Source organism: Eptesicus fuscus, chromosome 5 (assembly GCF_027574615.1).
Source record: "Eptesicus fuscus isolate TK198812 chromosome 5, DD_ASM_mEF_20220401, whole genome shotgun sequence".
Taxonomy (NCBI): Eukaryota; Metazoa; Chordata; class Mammalia; order Chiroptera; family Vespertilionidae; genus Eptesicus; species Eptesicus fuscus.
The window spans coordinates 46,455,921-46,475,064 of NC_072477.1; positions in this window are offsets into that span (position 1 = coordinate 46,455,921).

The following is a 19,144-nucleotide window of genomic DNA, read 5'->3' on the forward strand; positions in this document are numbered from 1 at the left end:
GTGGGTTAATTCTACCTCTATCCATGAGGACCCTGTTTCTTCCTTTGTATAAATTACATTTATTTTTTATTATTAAATATGCTAAACGCACAAAAAAGAGAAATAGAATGAACACTTGCAAACTCCCCACCCAACTTAATCACATCTGAATATTATCATTTTTGCTCAAGATTCTTCCCTCCTCCACCTTAAAGAAAATACAGATACTGTTAAGTCCTCCTGTGGACCTTACCACCACCCATTCCTCACCCTCCCACCTTCCCCAGACGAACCACTATCATGAATATGGTGTATATCACCCCAACACATAAGTTTATGCTTTCGCTAACATATTTGTATCTCCATGAAGATGATATAGTATTGTTTTTGCAGATTTCTAAGTTTCTTTATGTGCTATCATATTGTATATTTCCTCCTGCCATTTTTTTATTCAACCTTATATTTTTGGGTTAGTGCATATTGATACATGTGGCTCCAGTTCATTGATTTTAGTTGCTATATAGTATTCCATATCTGAACTTGACCACAATTCAGCCCTTCTCCTGTTGGTGGACATTTTTATTACCACAAAGTTGCCACACTGTACGTTCTGGTTCTTGTCTCACTGTGCCATGTGAGAAAGTTTCTCTAAGGTGTACACTCAGAAGTGGAATTCATAGGCCCAAGGGTATGAACCTCTTCAGCTTACTAGATATTGCTAAATTGCTCCCCCAAATTGCTCTGATTAATTTAAGCTCACACTAAGCCGCGTTGAGCATGTCATTAACACACTAGTATGAATCATCGAATTCAATCACTTTCCTTTGGTCTGCCATCTGGGAGCTGAGCAACTTTATTTGACCCTGAAATAATTTTCTCCTGTAGCATTGCTTGGGATCTTGCCACTGCTATCCATTTCCACCAAGAGCAAAATGGAAGCCTAGTAGCCTTCATTCCCTTTTCCCATTTTAATTTAACATTTATTGGGCACCGGCTGTGAGCAAACACTGGGAAAACTCAATGCCCAAAAGGACTCATTTCTGGCCCTCTCATAGACTAGAGAGTCTCAACTATGCAAACCATCGTCCAAACCACATGAACCATCCAAGAGCTGCAAACAAGACTCTGTGGGTGCTTCACAGGAGTGAGTCTTGATTTCCTTTTAAATTAAGATTTTTGTTTTGATTCTAAAAATAAAGAGTCTTTTTTAAAAGAGAAAAAATTGGCAATCCTAACGCCTGGAGACAATAAATGTATTTTCTGGTCAATTGTTCTGAATGGGGAATGTGGTCAGGGGGTGGCACGTGGACTGTGAGGAAGAGGAGAAGACAGCAGGAGCAGTGCAGGGCCCTTGTGATCTGAAATCTGACACCCTGGAGATAACAGCCCCTCCCTTCCGGGGCTGGGAATTACTGTGTGTACGGGAGTCTAGGTTCTGGCCCAGCAAGTCTGGCCAGTCCTGTCACGTCTGTGGGCCTCGGTTTCTCCATCTTTAGAATGATAGCCTTAAGGTTTTTTTCTAGGTTTCACACTTGGACAGTCTGGTCTACAGCTGGCAAACTGGATTTGTTTTTTCAAAGTTAGATTATTCCACGTTGTTTTCTTTCAGAACAAATGAAGGGAAACAAAGCCAAACCCCGTTCATCTCAGACAACAGCCCTGTTCTCCACACCTTCCTGACCCACTGGCTCTGGGAAGTTTCACCCAGAGTTGTCTCTCACAATCCTAGTGCCGCTGACTCTGACACTGGAGGTCGGTCTGCCTCTGGGGACCCACGGAAAGTGGCAGGAAGTGCTGAGCGAGCGTGGCCCGTGACCTGTGCTCAGAAGAGGGTCATGGTTGCCCTATGTCCCTCCTGGCCTTGGTGGGAAATTCCCCGAGTGGCAGGCTGCCTTCTGGAGGCCTAGGGGCTCTGGCACCTGCTGCCCTTTCTTCACTCACAGGGACCCCCTAAAGGTAAGGTGACCAGATTTTAACATTGGTAAAGCGGGACACCATTGACCCGGGTCGGGGGGGGGGGGGTTCTTGATTAAAAATTTGGTCTATATGGAGCAACAAACATTTTCATAGAATGCAAAAATAGTATTGTAATATATTTTTTAAAATTTCAACATAAGTACAATTTACAAATATAATAAATAAAAAATTATGTATAGTATTATTTTATTCTTTGGCATATTTCTCATTTGAGTGAATTTTTTTTAGTAGATTGCTGTTGTTGTTTAAAAGGTCACGAATTTGCCGTAACGTAAGTCGTAAGTGTCACTTTCAAGGCCGGCTCTAGACTTTTTGCCTCCACTATAAAATATAAATAATACGAGTACTGTCTGCTAAATTCAAGAAAATTTATGTATTTATGAAATAAATAAATTACTTACCTAAATTATCTGAATAGCTGATTTGTAATGACATCACTTGTTTAACTAGCTTACTAGCACGCAGTACGATGTGTATCGTCTGAGAGACAGTTACAAAATGTTTTCGTCGTTGCCAATCCCAAAAAATGCCATTGTTCATTAAGTCCAAACAATGGTGTTCGAATTCTAACAACTGATCAACAATGCGAACTTTGATAAGCAGTTCTCGATAATCAGTTCTCAACAATTATTTGTTATTATTAAAGTTTAACATTATAAAATTAACAAGAATAATATAAAACTCATATCCTGGCTAAATAGCCACATGGCCGCCGAAAACCGTATATTCCCTTCCCGTTCTCCCGCCGTTCCCTAGCTTGTCGTGCATTCTTTCCAAAAATCGGGACTTTTTAAAACGCCGCGGGACGCGGGACAAATTGTTAAAAAGCGGGACGTCTGGTCACCTTACCTAAAGGGTAAGTAGTAGTCCCAGAGGGGAGTAACTTATCCAAGGGGGCAGTGAAGCTGGAGCAAAACCCCAGAATTCCAGCTCCCTGGATGGGGTGCAAGGCCTGTCCCCTCAGCCACACCCTGCCCTGTCCTCACCAGGGTCAGGTCCCACACCTCATGATTCACTCTGCAGGTCTGGGCCTCTTGCCTTGACCCTCAGGACTGACTGCCGTGAGGAAGTCTATGCAGTCCGATTTCAGAAGTACACCCCTCCTCTAAACAGCCCCTGGCCTGGCTGACTAACACCCACAATCCCAGAGTTAGAAATTCTGCTCTTTGATACTTTCCTAAACAGACAAACATTTTGTCTTCTGGGTCACAGGGAGCAAGTTCAGAAAGGCACTTTCCCAAGAGCGATCTTCTGTGGGGGAGGGGAGAAGGAAGTGTCCCAGGACGTGCCCAGAGCTGGAAGGGAGCTGAGAGCTGAGAGGGAACAAACAGCACAGAAGGCCTTCCCGGGACCCTTCTGCCTCACGGTTGTACCCAGGGCCGGATCTGAGTGTGCTCTTCTGATTTTGAGAGAAAAAGATAGAAGACACTTTAATGCTTCTCCTTTGTCAATTGAGAAATGAACAATGTGTCACAGCAAAGTGCCTTAGACATTGGAGAGAGCACCGACTTTGCAAAGAGACAAACTTGGGTCTGATCTTGGTTTTCTCACCAACTCAATGTGTGATGCTAGACAACTGACTACTCCAAGTTTCCATTTCCTCCTCCATTAAAATGGGCCTAATAACACCCACCTTAAAGGGCTATTATCAGAATAAAATGAAAGAATATATCAAAGGTACTTAGCCCAATGCCTGCACATAGTAGGCCTACACTAAAAGCAGGCTTCCTTTCTTCCTTCCCTCTTCCCTGTTCTCCCATCTGTTTGAATGGTGAAGCAGATGGTTCTTTGGTTAAAAGCATCAGAAGCTGATTGAGTCCAGAAACCAGCCTCAAGAACCAGGAACCAGGAACAGGTCAGGAATTCAGTCATTTAGGATGCTGGAATTGAAATAGTCACCAGCCTCCCATCATAGGGTCCCTCTGCACAGGATTCTCAGGAGAGAGCATCTGATTGGCCAAGCTTGGGTCAGACACCCATCCTTGGCCTTGTGGCACTGAGATGGACAGTTACTGCAGGACACATGGAATCCGAAAGAAGCAGATCCCCAAGGGAAAGCAGAGAGATGAGATGCTGGCTGAGGAAAATAGCAGGTATTTGGCTCTACAGACGGAATTTCCTATACAGATGAAGACCACTGTAGAATGTTCTTTGAATTTAAAGCAGAGGCAGAACTCCAACATTGAAAAGGCCAAGAGAAAGCCAGGGCTTAAATTTGCTGTAGTCTCAAATCCCAAGTCAAGGGTGGAGTGGGACAGGAGCAAAGCAGCTGAAAACTATCTGGGTGTGGAGTCAGGAAGTTCAGGTTCAAGTCCCGCTCTGCTACTTACTAAACGAGAATCAGGTGGGTTACTTTACCTCTTTGGGCTTTCCTTTCTTCAGCTGTATAGTGGGGCTGGATCCTCACAGGAAGGAGGCTTAAGTGAGAACGTGCCTTTGAAACTATAACCTGCACTACAGACATAACAGTCAGGGCTTATTATTTGTAAAAACTCTGAATTTGAAACCTGGAACCTGACCTGCATTTGCAGTGTCTTGGGTTACATCATTATTGGCGACTTTGCTTGCTGAGAATGCAATCACCTGAGATACTCAATTTCAGTCTTGGCTATTGGGAAAGTATTTGATAGGGGTTCAAGGTGAATCACGGTGTTCTATTGGAAGCATTAGAAGCCCTGGCTGCCCGTGTGAGCCAGTGAAGGGAGAGGGAGCAGGAATAATCAGTCAAACTGGAAAAATCTCCCTTCCCTCTGTCTCAAAGCCCTGGGCTTATCAGAGTCCGGGCTCTTAACCTTTTTGAGGTCATGGCCCCCTTTAATTGTCTAGTAAAGCTTATAGCCCCTTCTCAGAACATTATTTTTAAATGTGAAAACTAAAATATAGAGGATTATAAAAGAAATAAATTATATTGAGATATGGTTATAAAAATATATTTAAAAAAATGAATGTATAATATAATCAATGTGTCTCCTCATTGACACATTCAATAACAAAATCTGTCACTGGGCATAATAACTGCTAGAATTTTGTGTGTGTTTTTAAAATATATTTTGATTTCAGAGAGGAAGGCAGAGGGAGAGAGAGATAGAAACATCAATGATGAGAGAGAATCATCAATTAGCTGCCTCCCACACACCCCACACTAGGGATCACGCCCACAACCCAGGCATGTACCCTTGACCAGAATCGAACCTGGAACCCTTCAGTATGCAGGCCAACACTCTATCCACTGAGCCAAACCTGCTAAGGCATAACTGCTAGAATTTTGAAGTGATGATGAGTGTAAATCATATTTTGAGATACTTTCAAGGAATTGTAATGTCATAAGGAAATATTAATGATTTCTGCTAGTGACGAAGTTACAGATACTGCTAATGCTGCTAAGGCTTATTATCTGCATTCAAAAATCAAAGAAAAAGCTAGATTTCAGATAGAGATTAGTGATAATAATGATGTAATTTTTAAATCCCATATAAATGGACCCTGGATTACCACGCACACAGTTAAAGAATGTTTGGGCTCAGAGAGACTTATGAGATGCTGATGAGTCAGAGACCAGCCCACACCTGCCAGAGGTTGTAGCCATGGGCCTTGTTTGCATTCAGAGCGTAGAGTGGGGCTGGTGCCTGTTCTTCCTAGAGGCTCGTCTTTTCCAGCTCTCCAAGATCTTGCCATATCTCCAAGAGCCTGGGTTTGAATACCCTCAGGGATGAGAAGACCCTTAACAAGTCTTGGGTTGACCTCAAATAAGACCCAAACCCTAGTTTCCAGCCCAGGAGTCTGACCACTCTTGAGTAACACATGATAATCAACCCAAATGGTATAGGCATAAGAGGCTGGGGAGAAGGCTTTTCTTAAAATTATTCCTTTAATTATTATTATTTTTAATTTTTATTTTATTGATTTGAGAGAGAGAGAGATTTGTTGTTCTACTTATTTATGCATTAATTGGTTGATTCTTGTATGTGCCCTGTCTGGGGATTGAACCCAAAACCTAGGTGTATCGCTATGACGCTCTAACCAACTGTGAGCTACCCAGCCAGGGCCTTAATTATTTTTTTATTCGGAAGTTTTTTTCTCATTACAAAAGTCAGAATACTCAATAAAAATTTGTAAAACAGAAAAATAAACATATAAAATTCCTCCAAGTTCTTATTATAAGTCTACTCAGACCTAACCACTAGTAATAGTTTAGACTATGTTCTTTTTTATTAATGCAGATATACATGTATATTTTCTACAAAGAAGAGTTCATACTGTCAAAATGTTTTTTTCTTTTTTTGTTCAATAATATACAAGTTTTCCCATGTTAACAAATATGCTTTGCTGACAACTTTTAATGCCGGTAAAATACTACCTTGTTTGGAAGTATGATGATATTTATCATACTCTACTCAACATTTAATGTGCTTCCACTTTTTCATCATTATAAGTGGCACTGCTGTGAGCATTCTTATGCACCTTGGATTTCTTTTTCAATTATTCCCTAGGATAAATTCCTCAATAGAATTTGAGTCAAAGCAAAGAAAGAATTGTGCAAAAAAATTGCCAAATTGCTCTCATTACATTTATTCCAGTTTAAACTCCCATTTAGGAGTGATAGTATGTCATTTCTGCACATCGATGCCCACCCTGAGAATTTAAGGACTTTTTCATCTTAGCCAATATGAGGCTTGGGGTCCCCAGGTGTGCTGTGAGGACCCATGGCCCCTCGGGGGCAGCTCTCTGAGGAGGCACTCTCTTCCCTGCACATATGTTGAGATCTGGGTCCCTGGAGCAGGTGTTCTGGGAGCAGCCACTAAGCCAGGCTTCTGTTGGCATATTCCCCACAGCTTTCCTGGGGCCTGGCAGGAGTGCTGAGCTCAGGGTGCCTGTCTCTGCCTGCGGAGAGCTGCTTCTGGCCCAGAAAAAGAAGGAACCTGCTGTCCTCAGGCCTCAGAGAAACATCCTTGGCGACTTAAATCCTGAGGAAGGGAGGGAGGGTGGGTGAGCCTGGCAGTTCCCCTGTGCACTCAACCTTCAGCTGTCCTGGCTGCCAGAGGTTAGGGCACTGCCTGCTCCCTGCTTCCAATGAGATCAGAGAAGCAGGGCCAGGGCATGGAGTTCAGAGACCTGGGTTCTAGTTCTGGCTTTGCCACTAATTCTCTGGGCAAACTTGGCAATACTTGGGACTTAGAATGTGTCAGACACTGAGAAAATTTATACATTTTTTAAAAAAGTATTTTCTCAGTTTTACAGATGACGAAACTGAGGCCCGGAGAGGCTTCATAAATTGCCCAAAGTCACACAATTGGAATTTAAACTCCGTTTTCTCTGACTCCAGAGCTCTTTCCCTAATCTCCTCTGTCTGTACATTTCCCATCTCTTCCTCATTCTATAAAGATGCCAGACTTGAAAGAAAGAGGCAGGAAGAAATTCCTTCCACTAAACAAGCCTATCCATGCCCCTCACCCACCCAGAGGCCTGCTGGCATTGCCATCAGAGCCACTGGGCCTGGGGTTTCCCCACCGTGGTTGGGTTTGCACCAAGGCTTCTGGTTCCCCAGAGGTTGGCTCCAGAGTAGCCCCATCTGGTGGCCTCAGACACTCCCTCCATCCACCTGCATTGCCTCGAGTCCACCCAGTGGATTTTCTTCTCTTCCTCCCTCCCTCCCTCTCTCCCTCCTTCCTTTTTTCCTTTCCTTTCACCAGCTGGGGCTAGAAAATCAACTTATGAAGGAAACTACAAATATAGGACTTTCTCTAGAGAAAATCCTGATCACAGGAGAATCTGTGACTGGGGCCTACTTTCTGTAAACTTTGAGGGATTCTGTAGGATCTACCTTTCTCCATCTGAAGATCTCCAAATTCATGCTCCTTTTCCCCCTACAGCCCATTAGAGAGTAAAGATCAGCATGCTCTGTGTCCTCGGCTTGTCCAAAGGACACTCATTGACAACCCCCCCCATGCCCCACGCCCAGCATCCTGAAGGTGAACACCCCCTGCAGGTCCACAGCCCTTTCCCACTCATTACTTCATCATTCTCACAACAGCCTTGGGGCACACTGTTCCTTGACCATTTGAGAGAAAACAGACTTCCCATCTCCGAGTCCTGGCCCTTGGCTCAGGTATGACTGTGGCTTCTGATCTGGTCCTTCTATGCTCCTTTCTCCATCTTTCCTGGTTTTCCAGCTGAAGCTGTTGGAGTCTGGAATGCAGCCTGTCTCTCTGGATTTCTCAGGTTTGTGCCAACAGCTCCTAGGCTGGCTCTTCTACAGGAATTGGAGCTACCCTCTGCTCCATTCCTGCTGACAAGAACACCCGAGAGCTTTGTTTCTCCCCCAGATGAAACCGGAAACCAGTTGGCCTGCTGAGGGCTTCATCAAAAAACACTTCCCGACCACCTGCCCTTGTCTCCCTCTACCCCAAGGAGGAAACGACAATCCCCCAGGAGGCCTGCGATGGGAGGTTGGCAGCACGGCTTTGTCGCAGCCCTTGGGATCATGTGAATCAGGGGAACCAAACACTTGTGTTCTCCTTCCAGATAAGATAAAGGTTTCATTTTGTTCTAGTTGGGGAAGGAGCCGACCTTGCCAGGTGCCAAAAATGCTAATGAGGCCCCAGGAGAGAACCTGCCTGGTGGAAAGAGTACTGAACTTGGAGTCACATAGGGCTCTGCTGATTCCCAGGGGTGTGACTTTGGGCAAATCAGGTTGCGTTGTTGAGACTGCCTCGGGAGGTTGGTGGGAGGACAATGAGGCAATACTGAAATGCTATGGCCTTAGAAGGATGCTCATGATATGTTGGCTTGAAAAAACAGGTTACAAAAAAAGGTGAATAGTAGGCCCCCGTTACTGTACAATATAGAAAAATAGCTGAGGGCTGTATATCACAATGCTAATAGTGCTTATTCTTGGTGGTGGAATCCCTGATGTCATATTTTTCCTTTCTGCTTATCTTTATTTTCTAATGTTTTTTACAGTGAGCATTTATGTTATATATATCAGCTATTGCCACAATAAAGCTTCATAACAGACTAGCCCAAAAACTGAATGGCTTATAACACAAGGGTTTATTCTCTTGCTTATGTGTCTGCAGGTCAACTGCAATTTGACTGATCTAGGTTGGGCGGGCTCTATCTCAGGCTGCAGGTCGACTAGGCCTGGTTCCACACTGCAGGTCAGGCTAGGTCTGTTCCATGTGTCTTCATTTTGGCATTTTGGCTGAAGGGACATCAGCTATCTAGGGTTTGCTTCTCCTTCCAGATCACCAGAGCCCAAGACACAAGTTAAACTGTGTAAGCACGTACAAAGTCTCTGCTTACATTGTTTCAATAATGTTTCATTGGCTAAAGCAAGTCACATGGCCAAGCCCAACATCAGTGGGGCAGGGAAGTATATGCCACCCATAGTAGGAACGGAGGGGAGTAAATATATGCTGAATAATAACCCAAATTTATTACTTATTACTTTTATAAAAAAACAAGCATAGTGTACTTTGTCTTATCCAACGAGATCAGAGAAGAATCTTATAGAGCTCTCCAAGAATAAGACAGAGGAGCCATTTTATGGTCTTGTTAGAAGATAGAACAAAGGTTAAAGGAATAGGCTGACTTCCTTTTCCTTCATTCTATCTGTTCCTTTAAAATAAGCAAACACTAACCTTTATAGCACCTGTAGTCTCACAAAGGTGGAAAATACCAACCTGGGCTCATGAGCAATTATAGCCAAAGGCTAGATCTTTGCTAGTTCCCATCCAAATCCATCTCAATCCACTTCCTGTTGACTTCCTTTATTTTGTTTGTTTGTTTTTGTTCTCTCCGTTCATCCAGCCATTCATTCAATGTCTATTTATTGAGCTCCTACTATGTGCTGACACTCTTCTAGCCATGACGCCAGTATCAAACAAGGAAATCTCTCTAGGGTTTATATTCCAGTAGGGAGGTGGGATGGGTACTGAGTGTGGGAGGAAATCCTAGTGATGTTAATAATACCAAGTAATGTAAATGCTAAAAGTAAATAATAGGGCAGTGCACCAGAGAGTGATAGGACAGGGAATAGCTACTTTGGATGGTGAGGTCAGGAAAGGCTTCCCTGAGAAGGTGTTATTGGAAGGTGTCTCTTGGGACTTGACATTTGTATCTGGGCTCTTCAGACCTTGACTCTGAGTACCACTCAAGAAGTTGGCTTAGATTTTCCACCAGCTCACTGCCCACTTTGGCCTGCCTTAGAGAGCTCTCCTATCCTAGTTGTCTTTCAGAAACTAACCCAGTTTCCAATTGGCTGGAAAGTATTCCAATCAGCTTAGCCAGTCCTCAAGAAGGAGGAGACCCAGAAAACCCTATTAGATCAAACTGGCCACTATTGAACTTCTATTGTGTACCAAACTAGCAGGCATTTATTGAACACCTTCTGTAAACCAAACCAATAAGCATTCATTGAGCATCTATTGGATGGCATTTTATTTATCTATTTTTAAAATATATTTTTATTGATTTTGGAGAGGAAGGGAGGGAGAGAGAGAGAGAAAGAGAGAGAGAGAGAGAGAGAGAGAGAGAGAGAGAGAAACATCAATGATGAGAGAGAATCATTGATCAGCTACCTACTGCACACCCCCTACTGGGGATTGAGCCCACTACCCGGACATGTGCCCTGACCAGGAATCAAACCTCAACCTCCTGGTTCAAAGGGTTGACGTTCAACCACTGAACCATGCCACCTGGGATGGATACCATTTTGTTTATTTGTTTGTTTGTTTTTTTTATATATTTTTATTGATTTCAGAGAGGAAGGAAGCGGGAGAGATAGAAACATCAATGATGAGAGAGAATCATTGATCGGCTGTCTCCTGCACACCCCCTACTAGGAATCGAGCCCGCAACCTGGGTATGTGCCCTTGACCAGGAATTGAACCTGGGACCCTTCAGCCTGCAGGCCAATGCTCTATCCACTGAGCCAAACCAGCTAGAGCATGGATGTCATTTTAACAGTCATTCATTGAATGCTTAGTATGTATCCATGCCAACAAGTGTTTATTTATTGTGTGCCTGGAATTGAGAACACAAAGGTTCCAACTATTGCTCTTTAAGAACTTGTGAGTGAGCTGTGGAGGCAAGTGTTACGTGAATGTAGCTATAGAAGGCGGGACTTAATACAATAAGTGCAATGTTGTACAGAAACAGCCTCTAAGCTCTTTGAGAATCTAGTGATGGGCCTAGAGATCAGGGTGGAATAGGGTAGCCACAGAAGGCTTCATGGAAGTGAACCTTGAGCTGGGCTTTAAAGGATAGGTAGGACTTACAAAAGAAAGATAGGGACTGAAGCAACATGGCTGGGCTTGGGGTGTATGTATTTTGGAACCCCAGGATATAAGTCTGGGCATTTATTCTTTGGGCCTGGCATCCTCTCCTTCTGGTTTATCAGCTTTCTTGTAATACCCAGCTTCTTCATGACCTGTTTCTTCTAGGCCACTGCTGAATCCCTAGGCAGTCTATAATCATTTGCCTGGGTGATCATGAGCTGATGTCATCTAATGTCAGACTAGGTGGCCCTACAAAAATGTATTTGTGATACTTTCAGTAGATAAGGGCATAAAACCAATAAAGGTAGATGTCAGGATATCCAAATATAGCGTATTTCTAATTCCAGGTATCCTCTCACCTGCTAACACAGAAGTCTTTAAAAATAATCATGTTCATTTCCTCTGCCTATAGCCTTGAGACAGCAGCCAAGACTATTTAGAATTAATTAGATTTGAGGACTTAATTAATGTTCTCTTACTATATTTCTGGAAGCAGGAAGAATGGCATATTATTCTTTTGCTATTCTGACAGCTAACAATATAGTCTACTTTCTAGAAATAAGTCATGAGAAAATCTGAATTTATAAAATAACTTCATTAAGTATCATCTTTTTTTTTCACACTAAAAATATTTACCCTGCACCCACCCTACAGGCTGGGACTGGGTAAAAGGGGACAATCCACAGTCAGGATTCCTTCCATCCCTTGAATATAAAACTTGATTCAATTTGTGGAAAGAGTCTGTTCATACAGCTTTTCAGGAAACTTGTCCTTTCTCTTATGTAGGGGCATCTACACCATCTGTAGGGTTACTTTAGATTTTGTATATTTGGGGTTACAAAGGCTGTGCAAAGCTCAGGAGCCTTTGAACACTGTCATTGTAGAGGGAATGTTTAGACCTTGGGAAAAACAAGAACTGAAACTGAGAGGCAGGTGCAAAACAGGCTTGAAGATTCATTCTGTGGGAAAAATAAACCCCGCACAGGCTTTCTTCTCCGCTGGAGTCCTGGGGAACAGTGAGAAGCAGCAGGCAGGCAGGCACAAAGAGTTCTCTGCGATGGATCGATCGCAGAGCCAGCTCCTCTAGAAGGAAGTGAGTGCGTTGCAGAAGGGAGGAGGGCTAGGAGCTCTGTCACGGACATGTTTAAGGAAAACCAGGCAGCCAGTTCTATGTTTGTCCTGGACGCTTGTGTGTCATGGCAGGTGGCACATGATGCAGAGGAGTGAGCATGGGTTGGCCTGGGCCCGGGCCCAGCCAGCCAGGCACCAGAAATATGGCTGTGCAGTTGTACTAGCTCAGATCTCCTGAGAAGCAGACACCCAGACAGGGTTAGATGTGCAAAGGTTCATTAAGTAAATGCCTGTGTGCAGAAAAATGGGGAGGCGGGGAGAGGCATCAGAACTCAAGGCTGGTGTGACCATGTGAGAGAGAGGGCAGGAAGGAAGGCTGGGTGGAAGGCTGTCGTGCAGTCCCAAGAAAGGTCAGCAAGGCTAATGGAGGTCCTTGAGCCAAAGCCTCCTTTTAGAGGAGTCCCCTGACCTCTAGGTCTGCCCTAGATTCCCCACAGGGAGCAGCCTGTGGGAAGCATGGCCTCAGAGCGAACACCCTGGGCAAGTTCTCTCACTCTCTGAGCCTTGCTCTCCTCAATTGCAACATGAAGGTTGTTTTGAGAACGAAAACAGTGTATCAAAAGGGTTTGAAATGAAGTCAAGTGCCAAGTAAATATTCAGTGAACACAAATTGCCTTCATCCCCTTGTCCTGCCCCATCTGGAGGCAGGTTCAGCGCAGCAGCTTGGCCTTTGCCCCAGGCCTTCCATCAACCATCCTTCCTCCCACTCCCCCAGCCATACATGCAAGAAGGCAGGTGTGTGTGCCCCGAGGTTGGGGGCTGAAGTCTTGTGCTTTAGCAGCCAGGCCCTTGATCCTTTATCACAGGCTCTGGGGTGAGAAGGAAGGAGACCCAAAAGGGTTGATGTCATTCTTACTTAGGGGGAAAGAGATAAGCCACACCCCCTCATGAACTCCCTCAAGGAAGACTTCAGGAAAATTCTGCTTCCTGCTATTTTGGGTTGAGGCTCAGACAGTCCACTGTCTCAGGACCACTGGATATCTTCCCTAGAGGGAGTCTTTGGGGATGGCTAGGTAAGGCAGTCCCCAGCCCCTATATTGCCCACTTCTTGGACCTCATGCTCCTGCCATGCTGTTCCCTGTTTCTGTCTCGGTCTGTCCCCCACTCATTGCCCCCATAAATCCAGGCCTTTGTGCCTCTTACAGTGTTCTTCCCTTTCCCTCACCCTCCTAGTGAGCCTCTTCTTCCCAACCCAGCTCAGATGTCTCCTCTTCTTGGCAGCCTTCCCTGACCCATTCCTCTTGTGACTGGCTCCAGTCCCCTAAGCATGTCTCTGTGCCTTGGTTTCTGCATCTGGAAAATGAGGGTAATGACAGTGTCACCATAGCTAATCACAGTGCAGTGTCAAAAGTTCAATGAGATAATGAGAAAACCAATTCATAAAAGGCTGTATGTGAGCTTCACTGTCAACGACAGGCATGTACCCAATAGACCAGGCATCCTCAAACTACGGCCCATGGGCCACATGCGGGTGTTTTTGCCGTTTTGTTTTTTTTACTTCAAAATAAGATATGTGCAGTGTGCATAGGAATTTGTTCATAGTTTTTTTTAAACTATAGTCTGGCCCTCCAACGGTCTGAGGGGCAGTGAACTGGCCCCCTGTTTAAAAAGTTTGAGGACCCCTGCAATAGACACTGGTCTGTGAGCATATAATATTGTATAGTGTGAGGGTGGAAGCTCACAGTGCGGCAATATGGCAAAAGCACTGGATTCAGAGGTGGAAACCCTGCTTCTGTCTCTGCTGCTGGGCTATAATATCCCTGAGCCAACCCACTCTGGGCCCCCTTTTCCTCCTTTACACATGGATGTGGCCTCTCAGGGCCCTCCAGGCTATGCTAGCTCATTTCAGAGGCTCTGGGTCCTGGGCTCTGCAGACGTTGCCTGAGCCCTGAGGCTCTGCCTGACTCCAAGGCTGGACAGCTCCTGTGGTATTTCAAGAGGCAGTGGAGGCTCCCATCTCAGCATCTGGACAGCACCTCAGGCTGAGAGGATGGAAGCCCTGGCTAACACCAGGCCTGCCTTCCAGTGGGGTGCCTAAGAGAGGGGGGAGCTCCCTTCTGGAGGAGGGTGGGCACCAGCAACGGTAAGGAGCTCCAAGGTCTCAGAGGGAAGGATGAAGGAGGGGTCTGGGTAGAATCCAACTCTTAGTGGAGGAGCTCAGAGACTGTGGCTTTTGGAATTTGCCTACAATCTTTAGGGCCACGATCACCAAAATCATTTGAGCCCTGATGCCTTGATTGACCCTAACCCAGATATAAGATATAGGATTCTCACTTGATGTTATGAATTAAGAAAATGTTCCTTTGGGGTTATTTAGAATCTTATTAGCAGTCAAAGGCTCTGTCCCCTACACAGCAACTTTGTCATATCCTACGTTATGGGAATTGTTTTTAAAAGTCTTTGGTGTGTCTTTGATGCTGGATCTAGTAATTGGATGTCAGGTTTTAAAGGCTTGGGATTTCCACTGTGAGTCATAATTGTTCATTGACATACCTCGTTTATTGCTCAATGCCATTTATAGCCCCAAAAGATAGCAGGCATGGCATGAACAAATATTTAAAATGCACTTCTTTAAATAGATTCTATGTCCTCTACTTTTTTCTAGGTCTTTCATCCATTTGTTTATCATCAGTGTTCAGCTAGTTTATCCTGCATGCTGGCACCTGTGTAGCACCCATCATATCATTTAATCCTCACAACCATCATGAGGCAGGGATTGTCATTCCCTTTTCACAAATGAGGAAAACATGACTCTGTGAGGTTAAGTGACTTGCCCAAGGCCATGGAGCAGGTGACAGAACCAGGATTCCAACTTAGGATCTTAAACTTCTAATTGTATCAGATTGGCCCCCTCTGATACATGGTCTCACTCATAGTTCCCATGCCCTGCCCCCTACAATTTTGAAGCAGAAAACACTGGGGGAAATTATAGTTTGGTGGATGGGACACAGAAGGATATTGTTCAGGGTCAATTTTTTCATATATCTATTTATTCTTTCAACACATATCAATGAGAACCAGCTAAACAATGACTTGATCTTAGTCCAACACCTAAAGGTTATGGCCACCTATTACATGCCAGGACCCATGGGAATACCACTCCATTTCTGAATAAGAAGGGCAATAAAAAGCTCGGCCAGCTTGGCTCAGTGATTGAGCATCGACCCATGAACCAGGAGGTCACAGTTCAATTCCCAGTCAGGGCACAGTTCAATTACAGGTCAGGTAAATGCCTGGGTTGTGGGCTCAATCCCCAGTGTGGGGCGTGCAGGAGGCAACCTATCGATGATTCTCTCTCATCATTGAAGTTTTTCTCTCTCTCTCTCTCCCTCTCCCTTCCTCTCTAAAATCAATAAAAAATATATATCTTAAAAAAAAGAAAGGGGATAAAAAATGGAGCACAAACAACTAGGACTCAGACAGGGGTGACTGGTCCTGTTGAAGAAAGTCCAAGGGAGTGAGAGGGAGAAAATTCTACCAGTTAGAAATCGAGTATGAACGTGAGGCAGGAAAAGTAAAAAAAGGACTTCAACTCAAGAAAACCCTCTGTTCCCACTAATCTCATGAACTTTAGATTAAGATGTTTTATATAATGACAAGTTAGACTATAAAACTGTATCTTTGAGAAGGAGGTGTTTGAGGTGGGGAAGTAGAGGCACCAGCGTTGGCACCCATCAAATCCTGGGCAGTCTCTCAGGCAAGTAGCCGGATCTATTCTGGCCTTTGTTTCTTTATCTGGAAACAGGAAGATGTTTCCCATCTCTTCCTATGTTTCAAGTAGATTAAATGTGATAACATATGCAAAGCCCTCAGCACAGGTCCTGGCATGTGGCAGCTGCTTGAAAATCATTTCAATTCATGAATTATGTTGGAACAGTTGGTCCAGAGTGAAGGGGGACCAAACTTTGGGTCAAAAGAGGGCCCTTGTGTTAAGGTTTGACACAACATATACATGCATCTTTGCAAAGACATCCTTTTGTCCAATGTGCTGATGAGACTCTTATATCCCATCAAATAGTTAGTCTAAATGGGTGTGAGATAAGCTCTAATTTGAGAACTGTAATAGACCATCCATGTACCAATGGCAAATGCTAATAATTATTGCAAAGAAAGAGTGGTGGTCTGCATAAATGAAGGGTCTTCTATATGCTCTGGAGAAAAAAAAAACCCATTTATTTGAGACTCCTGGTTAGGTACTTTAGGTTGAAGAAAGCCAATACAATAATGGATAGAGTGTGATAGAGAGAAGCCTGAATTTAGAGCAAGAGGACCCAGGTTCAAATCCTAGCTCTACACTCTAAGCAGTTTTGAGACCAGGGCAAGTCACCAAGTGTCCTGTCTTATTTATGGCTATAGTTGTCTTAGTATCTGCCTTATCTCTGTCATAGAATTGTTGTCAGAAGGAAAAGGTAGGCTCCTCAACAAATTAAACATAGAACTACCATATATATGATCCAGCAATTCCACTCTAGGTATAGACCCAAAAGAATTGAACAGATATTTGTAAACCCAAATTTACAGCATTATTCACAATAGCCAAAAGGTAGAAACAATCCAAACATCCACCAATAGATGAATAAACAAAATGTTGCATATACATACGATATAGTATTATTCAGCCTAAAAAAGGAATGAAATTCTGGTGTAGCAGGTCCCTTTTTTGGTCTCTTTGCTCAACATCATTTCTTTATGTCATCGACGAGAAAAGAAAATTTATTCCTGACCAGGGCCATTGTCTGGGTGTAATTTGCATATTATTCCTATGTCTGTCTAGGTTTCCTCCCACATCCCAAAGATGTGTACATTAAATGAAATGGCATGTCTAAATTACCCCAGACTGAGTGACTGTGTGTGTGTGTGTGTGTGAGTGTGTGTGTGTGTGTGTGTGTGTGTGAGTGGCCCTGTGATGGAAGGGAGTCCTGTCCAGGGTGGGTTCCCACCTTGTACCCTGAGCTGCCAGGATAGGCTCTGGCCCCCTACAGCCCCAAACTGGAATAAGCAGTTTTTATTTATTATTTTTTTATCTTACTTGTTTTTATTAATCTCTTTTAAATGTATGTATAGCTCACATTTATTTCAATGTTTAATGGTAGAAGTGTTTTGGATCTTTATTTAGAAGTTTATGTGACCAGAAATATGCCATAGGAACTTAACTCTTGTTTATATCAATCAGCCTACAGTAAAACTGGTTTTGTTATAGGTCGTTTTGCGTAAAGTCAAAGTTTCCAAGAACCTATTAAGGACATTAAATGAGGACTTACTTTACATGCTGTAACACCGGTGAACCTTGAACACATTATGCTCAGTGAAATAAACTAGACACAAAAGGACAAATATTGCATGATTATGCTTATATGAGGGACTTAGAATAGTCAAATTCATAGGAAAAAAAAGTAGACTAGAGGTTACCAGGGGTTGAAGAGAGGGGAACGGGCAGTTATTGTTTAATGGGTAGAGGTTTTCAGTATGAAAGATGAAAAAGTTGAAGATAGATGGTAGTGATAGTTGGACAGCAATGTGAATGTACTTAAGCCATTGAATGGTGTGCTCAAAAATGGTAGAAAATGATAAATTTTATGTTACATATATTTCACCACAATAAAAATAAGTTTTTAAATAGAAAAAAAAAGAGCAATATAATATAGAGGAAAATGCTTTTCAATTCCTAGAGCAATATGAGCCAATTAGCTGTGGTAAACTGGTTAGGATGCAGCATTAACATTTCTGTTAGAGCAACCATCACAATTGGGGCCCTCAGCTAGGATGTCTATAGCTGTTTTCTTACCTGTAAAAGAACAACAAGAAGTAGATACAAAAAAGAAACAGCATCTACTAAAAGAGTTGAAAGTGTTTCCTCTGGGAAGTGAGAAACAAGAGTGGTGGGGACTGCTGTTTTCCTAACAGGCACTGTAAAATAATTAGACTCTTTAAGCCAAGTGCATATCCAGGCCCTGGCTGGGTAACTCAGCTGGTTAGTGTCATCCTGCTATGCCGAAGTTGCAGGTTTGATCCCCGGTCAGGGCACATACAAGTATCAACCAATAAATGCATAGTAAGTGGAAAAACAAACTGATGGGTGTTTTTTTCTCTCTCTCTACCTTCCTCTCTCTTACTAAAATCAATAAATGAAAAAAATTTAAAAACTAAGTGCATATCTCTATGTTCCACAAAAACACACACACACATTTGGCCTTAGCAGAGCCCAAATTAGAGGGAAACATCAAATATTTCTCATTCATTATTTTTTATTTACCAATTTTAATTTTTTAATTATTTTTCAATTTCTAGCTGTTCTGAGTCATTGGCTTTCATTCATAATAAATTCAACCAGGCCAATGGGAAACGGTTGTGGTTACTGTCAGGAAGAGGACACTGAAGAACACTGAGCGCCTTGTGTTCCTGTTCTCTGCTTGCCAGGCGCCCAGCGAGGGGCGGGCCCTGCCCCAGGATCCTTGGTGTGTCCCCACTGGTAAATGAATCCGTTGGCCTCCCTGCTTACTAACCCGTTTCTCAATGTCTGGAGCTGGGGCTTGGATCCTCCAGACTGCAGGCGCCCTCAAACTACGGCCCGCGGGCCACATGCGGGTGTTTTTGCCGTTTTGTTTTTTTTACTTCAAAATAATATATGTGCAGTGTGCATAGGAATTTGTTCATAGTTTTTTTTTTTTAAACTGTAGTCCGGCCCTCCAACGGTCTGAGGGACAGTGAACTGGCCCCCTGTTTAAAAAGTTTGAGGACCCCTGCTCCAGAGCGTGGTTCCCACATGTGAGCTTGCAGAT